Below are 17,468 nucleotides of genomic sequence, written 5' to 3' on the forward strand. Positions count from 1 at the left end.
GAGGACTTTGTAGGTTCGACAGGGCTAGGTGTGCCATTGTCCTTTCCAGTGCCTAAGTTGATGGCAGTGGTCCATCCGGTTTTATTCATTTTTGACTTTTCTGTAGATACTTGAATTGTAATAGACTAGTTGATAAATGATCGCTAGCCTGCTTTATACTGTCAAGGATTTGTATGTCTGTAATCATTAGGCTCCCAGTGATCTTGGTGTTTTTAGTTATTACTCTGCCAGGATTCAAATGTATACCTTGGATGGAATCTACTCACCTTAGTCCCTGCCAATTTCGAATCAGGAACCCAGCTGACTGATTGCTCTGTTGCCTTGTTAGAGCCGGCAGGTGGTATGATGGATCCACTCTGTCAAAGGAAGGATTTCTAATTAAAGGGATCACAGCATGAGTTCCAAGGACTCCTCAGCACTTTGATTTTTGAGGAACATTACTGGCCGGGAGGGGGAATGCTTACCTTCTCCCCAAAGCTGTCCTCACTTCCCTTTAGTTGTCGTGTTTCCTGAGGCCTGGGAAATCTGGCAGGCCACAGTTAAACCTGCAAGGCAGATTAAATCAGAGGCTGGCAGCCTCATTAAAATATTTAATTGGCCAACCTGCCTCCTGGGAGTGACGTGGCAGACTTGCTCACCTTGGTTAAACCCAGAAGAGGGCAGTTTGAAGTTGAGTTTGGGTCTAATTTCAGATTTTTAAAGTTTTAACATCTCACCTGACCTCAGCCCGCCCACTTTTGGGGATTAAAATTCAGTACCTAGAGTTTCTCACTTGATTGTCCTCAGGGCTCAGAAAGTCTGGCTCAGTTTTCTCTTCTTGGAATGTTCATTTTTATTCATGTGCCTTTATCAGCATTTAATCATTTGGCAACAGCCCGTGATAGTGTTCATTGTACAAAGGCCATTAGAAGGAGGAGGCTTAATGGACTGAATGTCCCTGTCCCATTCCACATTCACTACTCCACTCTAGTCTTTATACAATTAGCACTACTAATCAAGCAATATTAATCCAGAAGAGAAAGCGGCACAAGAATGATTTTACTGAATGGGGCACTTATCAAGCTGAAGGAAGTGGGACACTTTCCAATTTGGGCATCTAGTTTCATCATCAAACATTCCCTTATCAGGCATAGAAAAAGTTCCCTCCATTCTGCCCCAGCAACGTGCCTCAACTATAATCTCCAAAGAGCCTTTCTGAATCCATTTCTGAACCCGTCATCTAGCCTGTCTTGGGTGAAATTGTCAAATGTTGGCAAATGAGAGCCTACATCAATTGGGAATCAGACTAAGGTTATCTACGCTTATTTCATTTAGGATAGTTACAGTGAACAGCTGGAAGAGACATTCATCCCATCAGAATTTATATCTAAGTTCCACATATCAAAGGCTGGTATCCACCTCACTGTGCTACCCAGCACCCACCACCACCACTCCATTGTCCTACTCTTGGTTTATTAATTGTTATTTTATATCCAAGGCCTCAGTAGCCAGAACCCACTAATACACATGCAGTATCTTAATGATTTGTTTGGCTTGTTATGCACTTGTATTTTTTTTAGCAAACATTTTGTACTAAGGAACCATCTGGAGCTCATTTTCTCTGTCATCAAATGCTACACGTAGCTCCAACCTAACCAGTTCCTGCTTTGTTGGCTGGATTTCACAAATCCCATTATAGTAATATTACTTTGTACTTTAAATTCTAAGAAAATCCAACTTTCTGTTTGATTTGGAATGAAACCTTAGTGCTATTTATATAATGATCTTAACTAAACATCTGTGAAAATCGCTTCAGCACAGGTGGCACCGAGTATTTGCACATTATTGTCTGATGCTACAGCAAAGTAGAATGCTGGTTTGTGCCTGAAAGTCTCATTTCATAGTTTACTAACCTCTAACAGGTTTGCTGCGTCACATTGGAAGAATGTAGGTTTTTGAGCACTGGTCATCGCTAAGTCAACACCTGGGACTGGATTTTTAATCGGGATCAGAAATCAGAATTCGGGGCTAGTTCCTGGTCCCGAGCCCAACATGGCGTACTTTAGGCAAGCCTACCTTAATTTTCAATGTACAAGTCATTTAAAAGCCAGAGTGCAAGTTTGCAGTCGGCACAAGAATGGGGCTTTAATACGCCCCTTAATTAAATATAATTGACCTCAATTGGCTGTCGGCCATTTGCCGGTGGGAAGCCAATCCATCCCCGAGCCACCCTCATTCAAAGTGGCTCAGGGTCAGGTTTGTGGCAGCTGACCAGCACAGAGGCTGGCAGCACCAAATTACACCCGGCCCCCCACCTCCGATCAGGACCCTGGTCTTCTTAATAATTCCACCCCTGATTCAGCCAGGCTGCCTGAATGAAGAGTCTCACTGAACAAAATTCAGACAACCAATCAACCCAATTATGTCTTTCCTGTGTCTTAGCCTGAAAGTGACTAAGGGCAAAGCAGCAAGACGCTTTGGCGGAGGTCTCATGTCTGCATTCTGTACCAGTGAGTGGTGCATGAAGTAGCATGGAACTCAGTTTGGGGAAAAGATATATTTGAATTCTATTAAAACAATTGTGGTAAAGCAGTCAAAGGTCACTTAAGCATACACACAGATGGGCTGTGTGTTCCTGAAACTAATTTTAATAGAACAAGTGTACAGAGATTTCCTTTATCCTTAAATGTTTACTGATGGTGTGTTCAATTGTCAGATCCAACAATGACCCCACATCGGGCAACATTATTTTGAGGAATCTTCTAGAAACAATAATTTGGGGCAAAATTAATAGCTACATGGACAAAGGCAGGTTAAGTAAAGAAAGCCAGCATAGATTTGTTAAGGGAAAGTCATATTGAACTAACTTACTGGAGTTTTTTGAAGATGTAACAGAGAGGGTTGATGAGGGCATTGCTGTGGCGTACATGGACTTCCAAAAGGCGTTTAATACAGTCCCGCACAACAGACTTGTGAACAAAGTTAGAGCTCATGGAATAAAAGGGACAGTGGCAACATGGATACAAAATTAACTGAGTGACAGGAAACAGAGACTCGTGGTTAATGGATATTTTTCAGCTGGAGGAAGGTATGTAGTGGAGTTCCCCAGGGTTCAGCGTTGGGGCCCTTACTTCTTCTGATGTATATTAATGGCCTAGACCTTGGTGCACAGAGCACAATTTCAAAGTTTGCAGGTGATATGCAACTTGGAAGCATTAATTGTGAACTATGGGGAGCATAGTGCAGAACTTCAAAAGGAAATAGACAAGTTGGTGGAATGGGCAGACAGATGGAAGCTGAAGTTCAATATGGAGAAATGTGAAGTGATTCATTTTGCTAGGAAGAACATGAAGAGACAATATAAAATATAAAAGGGTACAATTTTAAAAAGGGTGCAGAAGCAGTGGGACCTGGGTGTATATGTGCATAAGTCATTGATGGAGGCAGGACAGGTTCAGAGAGTGGTTAATGAAGCCTACAGTATCCAAGGATTTATTCATAGGGGCATAGAGTCCAAGAGCATGGAGGTTATGTTGAACTTGTATAAGACACTAGTTCAGCCTCAGCTGGAGTATTGTGTCCAAGCCTGTGTGCTGCACTTTAGGAAGGATGTGAAGGCACTGGAGAGGGTGCAGAATATATTTATGAAAATGGTTTCAGGGATGAGGAACTCAGTTGTGAAATAAGATTGGAGAAGTTAGGATGGTTTTCCTTGGCGAAAAGAAGGCGGTTTGATAGAGGTATTCAAGATCATGAGGGAACTGGACAGAGTAGATAGGGAGAAACCATACCCACTCGTGAAAAGATTGAGAACAAGAGGGCACAGATTTAAAGTAATTGGCAAAAGGAATAAAAGCGATATGAGAAAAAACTTTTTCACACAGTGAGTGGTTAAGGCCTGGAATGCAGTAAGTGTGTGGAGTCAGGTTCAATCGAGGCATTCGAAAGGGAATTAGATTGTTAACTGAAAAGAAAGAATGTGCAGGGTTTCAGGGAGAAGACGGGAGAATGGCTCTAAGTGAATTGTTCATTTGGAGCGTTGGTGCAGACATGATGGGCCGAATGGCCTGTGCTGTAACAATTCTGTGAAAATACTCCAGATTGTTGCCAAGTTAAAATTTAATAACTGAAAAAAATTGAATACTATTAAAAACCAAAATAAATATAATAGCACTGTTAAAATGAGAACAACTGATGAGTGAATTATCTTGCCCTGTTTTAGTTATCTCACCACATGGCTCTAAGTTGAACTGAAAACCTTTATAGTGATTCTCCATCTAAATACCCTATCATATTTTATTTCAGCAATGAGGTGGTGGTTCCCGCTGCAGGGAAAAGCTAACAGTCACAAAGTGACAAAATTTAATTCAAGACTATGGTCAAGAAATCGGATTGTACTTGGACAGAGGCATGATCCCAGTGCAACACATGCGATGTTCTAATGACAACTTATTCCACTGGACACATTTGCTTATTCCTGAGCTATGAGATCCAATCACAGCCCCAGAGGCAGCCTGTCAGTCTAGACATGGGGAGGTTGGGAGCAGCTACATTAGCTGGCACAGACACCACTGAGGGTCTTAAGAGAGTGCTGTGGAGTTGGGGAGGTAACTGGAAAGGAGGAACCAGTGGCCAATAGTAGCTATGGATTTAACGTGGAATTCTATAATTTGATAAGTTAAAAAGCTTCAAACTTACCTTAAGTTCCCATTGGCAGGCTCCAGCCGTCCCTTTGACTGCCAAACACCCGAAGATATTAACTGCAGCTTGCACAGCATTAATATACATCATAATTGGAAAATGGGCTCAGAGACAGGTGTTAAGACTGCTATGTAAAGCGCTCAATGTCTGCTTTGAAACCTATGAACGAGGCTTTACCAATGCACCAGACACCGCACTTCCAACATGGAATGAGTGCTTGCATGCTGCTCACATTTCACTCCTGTAAAATGGGCACAGCGCAATCCAAGTTTTATGCCTGGGTCTCACTGTGAGACTAACATAAGTTATGAATGATTGTAGGTGAGAAAAGGAGAAGACATGCAACCAATACATATTTTTGCAACTGAAAAATAACCTCTCACACTTTTCATGCATTTCTGCTTATAACAAACATTTTTGGTGTTGTAGGTTATTTCAAGAGATTTGCTTATGTTAAGATCCCAACTGAGGTTACCCCTGGACAAGCCTGATCCCAGGGCGGACCCCAGCTTGATAGATGTTAACTTTTATTTATTTGTTTAGATACGCAGAAAGTGGCTACTGAACAGAGGCACAGGGGTCAGCTGATGAACTTATAACAAAAGAATAAAAGATTTATTCAACAAGAAAAGATGAACTATATTATAATACTCCTTGACCCACCACTATACCTTTTACAGATATATATAGATTTGTAAGGATACACAAGTTACAAAAGTCAGCTTATACTTTAATATTCACAGTAAATACACAGCTCATGTACACCTATGGCGACTTGAGGTCAGACACCACACTCTGAAGCCAAATGATAGATGCCACCTCAAAGAGACACTATGGATCTCTCCTCAACTCCCCCCAGACACCTGTCACACCATGAGCCATCCCGTCTCACTGAACTCCGTCCTTCACACGAGGGTTTCCAATCTCCACTTTCCAACTGCTCACTTTGGAATCTTCTCCCAAACTGACGCTTTCTTTTGGATGCCCTCCACGCACTCTGTCTCACTGACTCAGCCGACAATAGTACCATTGCTTCACTTGCCCATAACAAACAGTTACAGACCTTCAGTTGGCTCTTTGGACCTTTTTGCCTCTTGCAAGCTGTTCTCACTTTAAATCTGCTTTCTGCAGCATTTGTCTCTTTAAATCTGAAGCTTAGGGCCTTTCTCTCTACCCTTCACTCTTAACCTCACTTAACAGGACCTTTTCCAGGTTTCTGTCTTTCCTTTAACTAGAAAGTCTGCTTAGAACTTTCCTCTGTTCTACCCCCCCCACCACCCCCCCTGGATTTTGGTGTCTTTTCTTTAGCTTGGGACTTGCTATCCGTCCCTTTTGCTCCAGTCTCTCTCTGGAAGTTACTTTCAAACAACTTTAGCTTGGAGCTGACTATCTGCCCCTTCTAGGCTGCATCTCTGGCAGCTATCTTCAAAACCAGCTGAACAGCTTCTAAAACAAACTGCTGTTTCTAGCTTTTCTGTGTGTGTCTGTGGGAGGGACCTCCTCTCTGTGCCCCTGTTGCAAGGCAACATCACTGTTTTTTCTACTCTTGTGTTTGCTTAACTTCTCTTTCGGAATCGTAAAACTCATTAGAAATGCAGGCACCTTTTTAAAGTGAAACTAAAATTCAATTTGACCTTTCTTAACGCACAGATACAGAAATACAAATCAAATTTAAACATTAAAGCTAAAACTCTTTCCTAACACTCAAAAAATACAAATATAACTTACTTGGACTATCTCTATTTCCTAACACTTCAGAACTTCTTAACATACTGAACCATTGGAAATAACTGACAACCTCAAAATGTTGTCAGATATAAGGTGTATAGGAAATTATTTAGTTTTAAAAATAAAGGCTGAGTCCAATATGTAATGAACATATATTAGTGCTTTAATCATAATTTACCAAAGTAAAAACTTGCATTTGCATACATCACACCACGTCACTCCCGCATCTCATTAACATGCCACTTGCCCACTTACTGCCAGGATCAGGTGGAAAAAGGTTTGTGGAAAATATTTGCCCACCTTTGGAAAGTCAGGCAGCCATGGGTTGCCTGCTGGCACTCAGGGAGGTCGAGAAAAGGAGAATTTTACAATAATGGAGGGAGGGAAGAGTCTGTGGCAGGGATACCTAAACCAGTGGAGTTTAGAGGAGCAATTCTTTCCTTCCAACTTCACAAAGGAAAGGAAAAGCGTTTCTAGATTGCCTCTCCAGCTTCACAACTCTCTGCATGCTGCCTTTCACCTGGCAGGAAAGCTATGGCCACTTCCCAACTCAGGCCATGGTTAACATCACAGTCAAGGCCCAATCACACCATCAGAGACCAATTAGCATCTATGAATTAAGTTTTTAACCACATGTCCAGAGGCATCTATTAAAATCAGAAACAGTTGGGGACATTTCAACAGGTAAGCATTGTAACTGCCCATCCACTTTACACCGGTGAGTACAATTGAAATCCTTTCACATACAATGATTAAATTTGAAGTGCAATACGTTTCATCTGTGATCAAGCACTACAACGAGATCCAACCAAATGAATGTTTTTGGTAGGAGGAGGAATGTTGACCAGGATAGGAAGGCAAATCAACCCAGTTATCTCTTTCATTTCAGTTAGTGACCAGGATATTTTGACTTGTGCAACAGGGGCCCGCTCGCCGATGTGTAAATTGATGCAGGGTGAAGTTGGACGTGCGTCCTGACGTCACTCCGCGTCATTTAGATTGTCAGTTCGGGAGGCGTGCATCTGAGTCGGATGCACGCCCACCAACCTGTCAACGGCCTATTAAGGCCATTAAAAAACCAATTAAACTCAATAATGGACCTGCCTGTCCAACCTTAAGGTTGGCGGGCAAGCCGGGAGCCCAGGCGGGCTTGTGAAAAAACATGAAACCTCATCCACAGGCGGGATGAAGTTTCATGAGTGATTTTAAAAATGCAGAATATTTTGCAATAAAAGTTATGGACATGTTCCAACTCATGTGACAGTGTCACACGAGGGGACATGGCAGGGGAATTTTTTTCTAATCTTTATTCAAAGTTTTAAATTGGAGCTGATCTCCCTGCGGCAGCACTTTTCCCCCGGGAGATCAGTGCACTCTTTGGTGCGCATGCAAAAGAGAGCACTCCCGGCGGAGGGGATCCCCCTGCCCTGCCTGCAGAGCAAGCGCATAGTGCCTCCTGGCGGATATCAAGCTGGGCGGGCCTTAATTGGCCTGCCCACATAAAATGGCGGCGTGCCCCTGACCGGGGGTGCCGAACGGAAGCCCACCCACTCTTGCCCGCTCCCACATCTCCCCCCCCCACCGATGGCGGGAAAATGTAGCTCCAACTGCATAGAGTAATGTAAAAAAAAAGTTTTACCAATGCATTAATGCTAAAAGACTAGTTAAGGAAAAAGTGGAACCTATCAGGGATGAAGATGGAAACTTGTGTGTAGATGCAGAGGTTGTGGGAAGGGTTTTAAATGAATATTTTGTCTCCGTGTTTACAAAGGAAAGGGAGGATGTAGATATAGTAGTCCAGGAGGAACACTGTGAGATATTGGATGGGATAGTCATAAAAAGAGAGGAAGTACTCGAAGGGTTGAAATCGTTGAAAGTTGAGAAGTCACCAGGGCCAGATGGATTGTTTCCGAGGCTGCTGAAGGAAGTCAGGGAGGAGATAGCTGACGCTCTGAGGATGATTTTCCAATCTTCACTAGATCCAGGGGAGGTACCGGAGGACTGGAGAAATGCAAACGTGGTTCCATTGTTTAAAAAGGGATCAAAGGAAATGCCAAACAATTATAGGCCAGTTAGTCTTACATCGGTGGTGAGCAAATTAGTAGAATCAATCCTGAGAGATAGGATTAACTGTCATGTGGAAAGGCATGGACTAGTCAGGGATGGTCAGCATGGATTTGTTAAAGGAAGGTCTTGCCTCACAAATTTGATTGAATTCTTTGAGGTAGTGGCAAGAAGGGTTGATGAAGGTAGTGCAGTGGATGTTGTATACATGGATTTTAGCGAGGCATTTGACAAGGTCCCACATGGCAGATTGGTCAGGAAAGTAAAAGCCCATGGGATTCAGGGTAATGTGGCAAACTGGATAAATGGTTGGCTTTGTAACAGGAAACAAAGGGTAATGGTCGATAGATGCCCTTGCGAATGGAAAGTTGTCTCAAGTGGTGTTCCACAGGGCTCCGTGTTGGGACTCTTGCTGTTTGTGTTATATATTAACGACTTGGACATGAACGTGGGGGGCACGATTGGGAAATTTGCAGATAACACAAAGATTGGCCGAGTAGTGGATAGTGTAGAGGATAGCCATAATCTCCAAAACGATATAGATGGGTTGATGGAGTGGGCGGTAAAGTGGCAGATGGATTTTAACATAGAGAAGTGTGAGGTCATACATTTAGGGAGGTCATACAGTTACAGGGATTACAAAATAAATGGCAATATACTGAGAGGGGTAGATGAAGTGAGAGATCTTGGCATACAAGTACACAGGACACTGAATGCAGCAGTCCAAGTAGACAAGGTTGTAAAGAAGGCATATGGAATGCTCTCCTTCATTGGCAGAGGTATAGAATATAAAAGTAAGGGTATAATGTTGGAATTGTATAAAACACTGGTGACGCCACAACTGGAGTATTGTGTGCAGTTCTGGTCACCACATTACAGGAAGGACGTAATAGCTCTGGAGAGAGTGCAGAGGAGGGTTAGAAAAGTGTAGCTACAAAGAGAGATTGGATAGGTTGGGGTTATTTTCCTTAGAACAAAGAAGGCTGAGAGGTGACTTGATTAAGGTGTACAAAATTATGAGGGGAATAGATAGACTGGACAGGATAAAATTGTCTCCCTTGATGGAGAATTCTAGAACCAGGGGACATAGATTCAAGATAAGTGGCAGAAGATGTAGGGGGGACATGAGGAGGAACTTTTTTATGCAGAGGGTGGTGGGTGTCTGGAATTCGCTGCCCAAGTTGGTGGTAGAGGCAGAAACTTTAAACTCTTAAAAAGTACATGGATCTGCACCTAAAGTGCTGTAAGCTGCAGGGCTATGGGCTGGGTGCAGGAAGGTGGGGTTAGAAAGGGCACCTGGGTGTCCTCAGGCTGGCATGGACAAGATGGGCCAAATGGCCTCCTTCTGTGCTGTAACTTTTCTATGGTTCTATGGTTCTAGTGTAAAATGGGCAATATTAAATCAGCCACCCATTTCATTTACACTAAAAAAAGAAGCCAAAGTAACCCTAAAAAACTATCCATTCTTCCTTGAGAGTGGCATAAGACCTTTAACGGCCACCTGAACCAGCAGATACATCCATTGTTTAACATATCATCCGGCAATGCTGCATTCCTTCACCACTGCTCTGAGGTATCGACCTGGATTATATGGACCATATGGATTATATATTATATGGACTGTGAGGAGGATAGTGTGGAACTTCAAAAGGATATAAATTGATTGGCGTAGTGGCTGGACAAGTAGCAGATAAAATTTAATGCAGAGAAGTGTGAAGTGATTCATTTTTGTACGACAAGCACGGACAGACGATATAAAATAATGGGCACAACTCTAAAGGGGGTGCAGAAGCAAAGGCATAAATCATTGAAGGTTGCAGGACAGGTTAAGAGAGTAATTAATAAAGCATACAGTATCCTAGGCTTCATTAATAGGGGTATAGAGTACAAGAGCAAGGAGGTTAAGGGATAGGTCATTGGAGATGCAGTGGCAGACATTTAAAGGCACATTTTAGAATGCACAAAATAGATACATTCCAATGAGAAAGAAAAATCCCAAAGGGAGGGCCCACCATCCGTGGTTAACTAAAAAACTAAAGACAGTATCAAACTTAAAGAAAAGCATATAATTGCACAAAGGCGGGTGGTAGGTCAGAAGATTGGATACAATATAAGGATCAGCAAAGAATGACAAAAAGATTAATGAGGAGGGAAAAATTAGAGTACAAGAGAAAGCTAGCTAGAAATATAAAGACGGATGGTAAGAGTTTCTATAGATATTTAAATAAGAGCAGAGTTAACAAAGTAGGCGTTAGTCCTATAGAAAGCGAGGCTGGGGAATTAATAAGGAAAAGTAAAGAAATGACAGATTTATTGGACAGGTATTTTGCATCGGTCTTCACTATAGAGGGTACAAGTAACATCCCAGAAATAACTGTAAATCAGGAAATGGAAGGGAGGGAGGAACTCAGGAAAATTACAATCATCAGGGAAGTGGTATTGAGCAAATTGTTGGAGCTGTGGGCTGACAAATCCTCAGGTCCTGATGGACTTCATCCTAGGGTCTTAAAAGAATAGTGAGATAGTTGATGCATTGGTTTTATTTTTCAAAATTGCCTAGATTCAGGGAAGGATCCCTTAGATTGGAAAAAAACGAATCGAACTTCTCTATTCAAAAAGGAAGGCACACAGAAAGCAGGAAGCTACAGGCCAGTTAGCTTAACATCTGTCATAGGGAAAATGTTAGAAGCTATTATTAAAGATGCTATAGCAGGGCACTTAGAAAAATTCAAGGAAATCAGGCAGAGTCAACATGATTTTGTGAAAGGGAAATCATGCTTAACCAACTTATTGGAGTTCTTTGAAGAAGTAACATATGCTGTGGATAAAGGGGAACCAGTGGGTGTACTGTATTTAGATTTCCAGAAGGCATCTGATAATTTGTCACATCAAAGGTTATTGCGGAAAATAAAAGCTCATGGTGTAGGGTGCAACATATTGGCATGGATAGAAGATTGTTTCCGGTTAGTTAGCCAGACAGCTGACATAACTGGGTCTTTATCTGGTTGGCAGGATGTAACAAGTGGTGTCCCACAGGGATTAATGCTGAGGCTCCAACATTTTACAATTTACATAAATGACTTGGATGAAGGGACCGATGGAATGGTTGCTAAATTTGCTGATGACACAAAGATAGGTAGCAAAGTAAGTTGCAAAGAGGGCATAAGGAGGCTACAAAGAGACATATGAACAAGGAGCAGGAGCAAGCCATTCAGCCCCTTGAGTCTGCTCTGCCATTTAATAAGATCATGGCTGATCTGATAGCAACTTGAAATCTGCATCCCACCTACCGTCAATAATCTATCACCCCCTTGCCTACCAAGAATCTACCATCCCTGCCTTAAAAATATTCAAAGACTCTGCTTCCACCACCTTTTCAGAAAGAGTTCCAAAGACTCATGACCCTCTGAGTGAAAAAAATTCGCCTCATCTCTGTTTTAAATGGCTGACCCCTTATTTTTAAACAGTGACCCCTCGTTCTAGATTCTTCCACAAGAGGAAACATCCTCTCCACATCCGCCCTGTCAAGACCCCTCAGGATCTGATATATTTCAATCAAGTCGCCTCTTACTCTTCTAAACTCCAGTGGATATAAGCCTAGTCTGTCCAACCTTTCTTCTTAAAACAACCCGCCCATTCCAGGTATTAGTCTGGTAAACCTTCTCTGAACTGCTACCAACACATTAACATCCTTACTTAAATAAGCTAACCAACACTGTACACAGTACTCCAAATGTGGTCTCACTAGTGCCCTATAGTACTGAAGCACAGCCTCCCTACTTTTGTATTCAATTCCCCTCACAATAAATGATAACATTCTATTAGCTTTCCTAATTACTTGCTGTATTTGCATACTAGCATTTTGTAATTTATGCACTAGGACACCCAGATCCCTCTCCACCTCAGTGCTCTGCAATCTCTCACCATTTAGATAATATGCTTCTCTTTTATTTTTCCTGCCCAAATGGACAATTTCACATTTTCCCACATTATTTATCTTGTGGCCACTTGCAAAGAGCAACATGTGCCCCACACACACACCCTGGGATACCACCCCCCTTCCCCAATACAGACCTCACCCTGCAGCCTCTTCCCTTGCCTGAAGCCACTTGGCCATTTCTCCCCCTTCCCCAAACAAGCCCTAGCCTTGCAGGCATTGAAAGGCCACCCTTCCATTACTAGTAGATAGTGACTTGCCCATGAGTCCCCTAAAAACGATGTGATGCTGCCTGCGAAGCCTGGCACCGATGACCACAAGTGCTGCCTGAAGCAAGGTAAACAAACTTCAAAAGCCTGAGCAAAGTACAGGTCGCCAGGTGCAGGTCACTTATGTACCATTGTGAATCACATCGGCATGCAATCACGCCGATGTGATCTCATGATCCAGCGTGGGGAGATGATTCCAGCAAGCAGGGCTTATAATGAGATTCTAATGTATTGAAATTAGCTTCCCAATATGTGGCTGTGGGAATCACGGCCCACTATTGATGGGTGGAGCGGACAATCGCAAACTGGTTTTATGATGACGTGAAACCGATATTTTCCACTCCTGCCTGCTTTGACTCCCGCCTCAAATGGGAACGCAAAATCCCGGCTTAAGTCATTAATATTTATTAGGAAGCGCAGGCGTCCTAACACCAATAGGGTAAAAGGTGTATTGGCATTTGTTTCATTCTTTCTGATGTTTCTCGTCACACCTGTTTGAAATTGAAATCTGACCTGCTGTAAGCTATCTTCAGGTGGTACTGGGGCATGGAGAAAGTTTATTGAGGGACACATGCGATGCAGAGATCATACTGGAAATGGAGAGTCTGTAAAAACATCACATGATATTTTTGCCTCAAAATCACTGTTGGTGATATTGAATACTATTTAATCACAGACAGTAAATCATTTATTTTCATGAGAAGCTTTAAGCGTTTGTCCACTAAGAACAACAACAATAATTCCTAGGATGTTTTTGCTTTTTTTTGTTGCAGTGTAACAACCTTTATTATGCAGCTGAATTACAATTATACTTGCTAAAAGTGACAGACCCAATTCTCTTCAGTTTGATAAGCCTCTCCACATTCTGCATCAATATTTTTGCTAAATCTAAGCAATATGCTACACCACTAGGTTTCAGAAGAATGAAATAACAGTAGTTCTTCCAATGTTCAAAAGTTTTTTCAGTCAAGTGTTTTATATATGCTATAGCCTTCAGGGAGTCTAAGCTCTTTGCGCAGTTAGGTTTATTTTAAATCACTGATCCCAGCGTGCCAGCAGCTGCAAGTGAGGAACGCCTTAAAAAAAGCCTAGTTAAAGTACCAGTTAATGCTGTTAACTGCAGTGGGTGGAGGCTGGAGGGCACTAGTTTTTAACAAGTCCCATTTGAAAGACTAGCTTAGTGTGGTTGTCACGACAGTTGTCTTCCTGGCTGAGGTTGTATTGCTAACAGATGGAAATCTGGCAGCTTTTTTTAATTTATGCAGATGCTCTGTAAAATGAGTAGCTATGTAAAGTGATTGTAACATTCACCTTTCATGACCTTCTCACTACTATAACAATAAGCAGAACAAGGTTGAAACTTGGATTTTCTTCAGGAACTTACATTAATGTGAAAATTTCCCCAGTTTTTTTTCTTCCGCCTACCTCTTGCACCTCATGTTAAAGTTGAAAATTTTTGCCTGACAGGCAGCATTACTACAAAAAATGCTAAACTTAAAAATGCAGGCATTGTTTTCAGCATTATGTTGGCAGGTGAAGGTGGATTTTGGAGTACATCCCACTTACATGCACTCTCCCCCTCCATGTTAGCAAAGGTGGGGCCTCCTGGTGGAGCAGGGGCAAGGGGTTCTTGCATCAGCCCCACTTTCAAACCTGACAGGAGGCAGGTCTGGTGATTGACATCAGCTGACAGAATTGGTCAGGCCTGCCTCTAGTTCCCCAAAAGAACATGATGCTTTAAAGCAGGTCAGAAGTGGGGCCAATTAGATTGTTTAAGCCATTAGCACAGTGATTGGCTGCTGTGAGGAAAGAGGCCTTAACCAGAAAGGGACCATTTTTCATAGATAACCTGGCCTTTGGTTGGACATGCAGATGGCAGTCTCCAGTGGCTGGATAATGCCACAGTTTCCATCACCCATCCCTTCCAACGAGCATCCAGATATGGGCCTGAATTTTACCTTTGGCGGGCGCACGCAATCGGAGGGCCCAGGACCGGCTGGGAAATGGACCGCTGACCACAGTCGGCTCCCGACCGAGATTTCATGCTGGTTGGCCAATTAACAGCCATCCAGCATGAAACACGCGCTGAAAAGATCAGCACTGCCAGGATGGGGGCGGGAAGAGGACGGGCGATGATGTCGCCACGGGCGCGGGGGAACGCTGCGAGAGAGCTCCCTGAAGTCAGATGGCTGCCTCAGGGAGCTGCAGATCTTCAAATGATTAAATAAAGGTTTAAAAGGCTGCCAAAAAAAACGTCCATGCAACACAATCAAAAACATGAAAATATACCAAATAAAAATGCTGTCCACAGATATTTATTTTTATTTTATTTCATAATGGAGATTCCATCCCGCCCTTGGATGAGTTTTGATGAAAGATGCAAAGTCTGCCTGGCCGATTGGCGTCCGCCAACAGTAAGGTTGGACGGGCCACAAAAAATCAGAGAGAATTGCGCCGTTAATGGGCTTAATTGCCTTCTTAATTGTCGGCATGCGCGCTTCTGACCTTTACGCACACCCACTGAGCAAAATATCATGTGACTGTGCGATGATGTCAGGATGCTCGCACGACATCACCTTGCACGATTTTATGCCCGATCAGGTCAGGTGCATGCCCTCCCGCGGGATGTAAATTCTACCCATGGTGATTTTTAAATTCTTTCATGGGATGTGGGCATCGCTGGCAAGGCCAGCATTTGTTGCCTATCCCTAATTGCCCTTGAACAGAGTGGTTCACTAGGCCATTTCAAAGGGCGGTTAAGAGTCAATCACATGGATATTGGAATTGATGTATGCCCACAGTATGTAAATTTCTTGGCAGGGTCAGGCACATAATGTCTGACATTGCATGAGGTTTTTGGGCCATTGGACCTAAATTTCTATTTTTCGAAGAACTGTCAAGAAGCGGAAGAAATGCCTGTTTTATGTCAAGCTTAACACTCTGCCCACAAAGCTGCATCAAAATGGATGGAAAATCCTGAATATCTTCCTGAATTTCCAAAAGACATTTCCACACAATCAACTTCTTTCCCTCTGACCTGGAGAAGAAAACTCTGTTCCGGTAAGTTGACCAGCTTAGTGGTGTATTCACGTGTAATGTCAAGCAAGGCAAGGGGCTGAATTTTCTTGGCTCTGAGAAGACAGGTATGGAGGTAGGGGAGTCAGGAAAGTTGCAGGAAACACAGTTGGGATGGCACCCCAATGCTGTCCTGTCTCCGGGCGACTTTGCCAGGGGTGAGCTGCCAGGGGCTCTTGTAAATAAACCTGTTATCACTTAGAAACTAGTGTCACCTATGCATTGCTCTGATATAAAATATACAACAAAATTGGCAATGAGAATGGTTGAGGAAAGTTGAGCTTTACCAGTTCTGGCAGTGTTTCTTTCATCACCGAGCATTCCACCCATATTGCGGGATCGATGGTTCCCTACTTGTTCTCTACAGGGATGGACAATCTGGATGTAGCAGCACTCCGCAAGAAGGTAACATTTGTACACTGTCTCAGAGCAAAAGGCCGGTGAATATGCGAGCAGCTCACAGAAGATACGTCTATGTTCGATACAGCAGTAAATGCTCTCAAAAAATACTTCGGGCCAAAAGAAATTGTGATGATTGAATGATATGCATTCTGCCAGAGGTGGCAGGGAAATGGTGAGCCCATTAAACAATATGTGGCAGTGTCGTGGCAAGTGGCTTCTACATGTAAATTTGACACACTAACCAACAAACTAATTTGTGAAAAATTAATTGTAAAGACTCAATTCCATGAATTAGGAAATGTCTCCTCATGCAGGATGATGATTGAACCTTGGAAAAAGCCACAACCTTGCCAGTCCAAATCGAATCTGCCATGTTTGATTTGAAAATCAGAAATGATTGATTTGATCAGAAATGCAGCCTCAGACTTAGGATTGTAGACACAGTTTCCCCCAACCAGCTCAAATGTGAGGGTTGTGAACAAGGAGACCTCAGCAGACTCATCAACACATGCCCCATCATAGACAGATACCTTCAAAATTGTGCACAAATTGTGGAAATGCTCATCAATTCACAATGCCATGTCCAGCTCAAGGGAAAAAGTGTAGCACATGCATAAAGTGGAACCATTTCATAAAGATGTGCAGGTCATCGAAGAAAAGGCCTTCGTCGATTCAACATGTGGAGGAGTCTCTTCCTGAGAATGAGGTGCAGCATGTATATGCCATTATGAACGGTAAAGCACCAGGTCATTTTCAGGAATGCTCAGTCAAGAGCACAGGCACCTCAGTGTTGCTTCGCAGTGTTGTTGGCGCGAAAGTGTTTAATTTGAATGACCAACTCTATCACGTATTTTTCACAACTTTCTCTTGCTCCTGCGACAGACAGACTTCAAACTTATGATGGCTCGATTATTCTGGTTTTGAGAAAAATCACAGTTCCAGTGTACTACAAAAACATCACCCTAGACATGTTCATGTTCGACATAACTAAAGGCAGAAGCCTTATGGGAGTAAACCTTTTCATTAGGCTTAGATTGAAACTATTAATATGATCAATGACGTAGACTATACACATTGGTATCCTTCCTCATTTTCCAGATTTGAGGAGATTAAGGGGTACTGTCATGCTCCTCACGTCAACACATCAATTCCACCAGTTTCACAAAATTTGAGATGGTTGCTGTCTGCAATCCATGCTCCAATGTCACCTGAACTGAAAGGACTAGAAGCAGACAGTATATTTGAATGAATCAACTGATCACCGTGGATATCAAATCTAGTCATTGCATGACTCAAGGATGACACAACCTTAA

Source organism: Cetorhinus maximus, chromosome 7 (genome assembly GCF_964194155.1).
Source record: "Cetorhinus maximus chromosome 7, sCetMax3.hap1.1, whole genome shotgun sequence".
In the NCBI taxonomy this organism is placed as follows: Eukaryota; Metazoa; Chordata; class Chondrichthyes; order Lamniformes; family Cetorhinidae; genus Cetorhinus; species Cetorhinus maximus.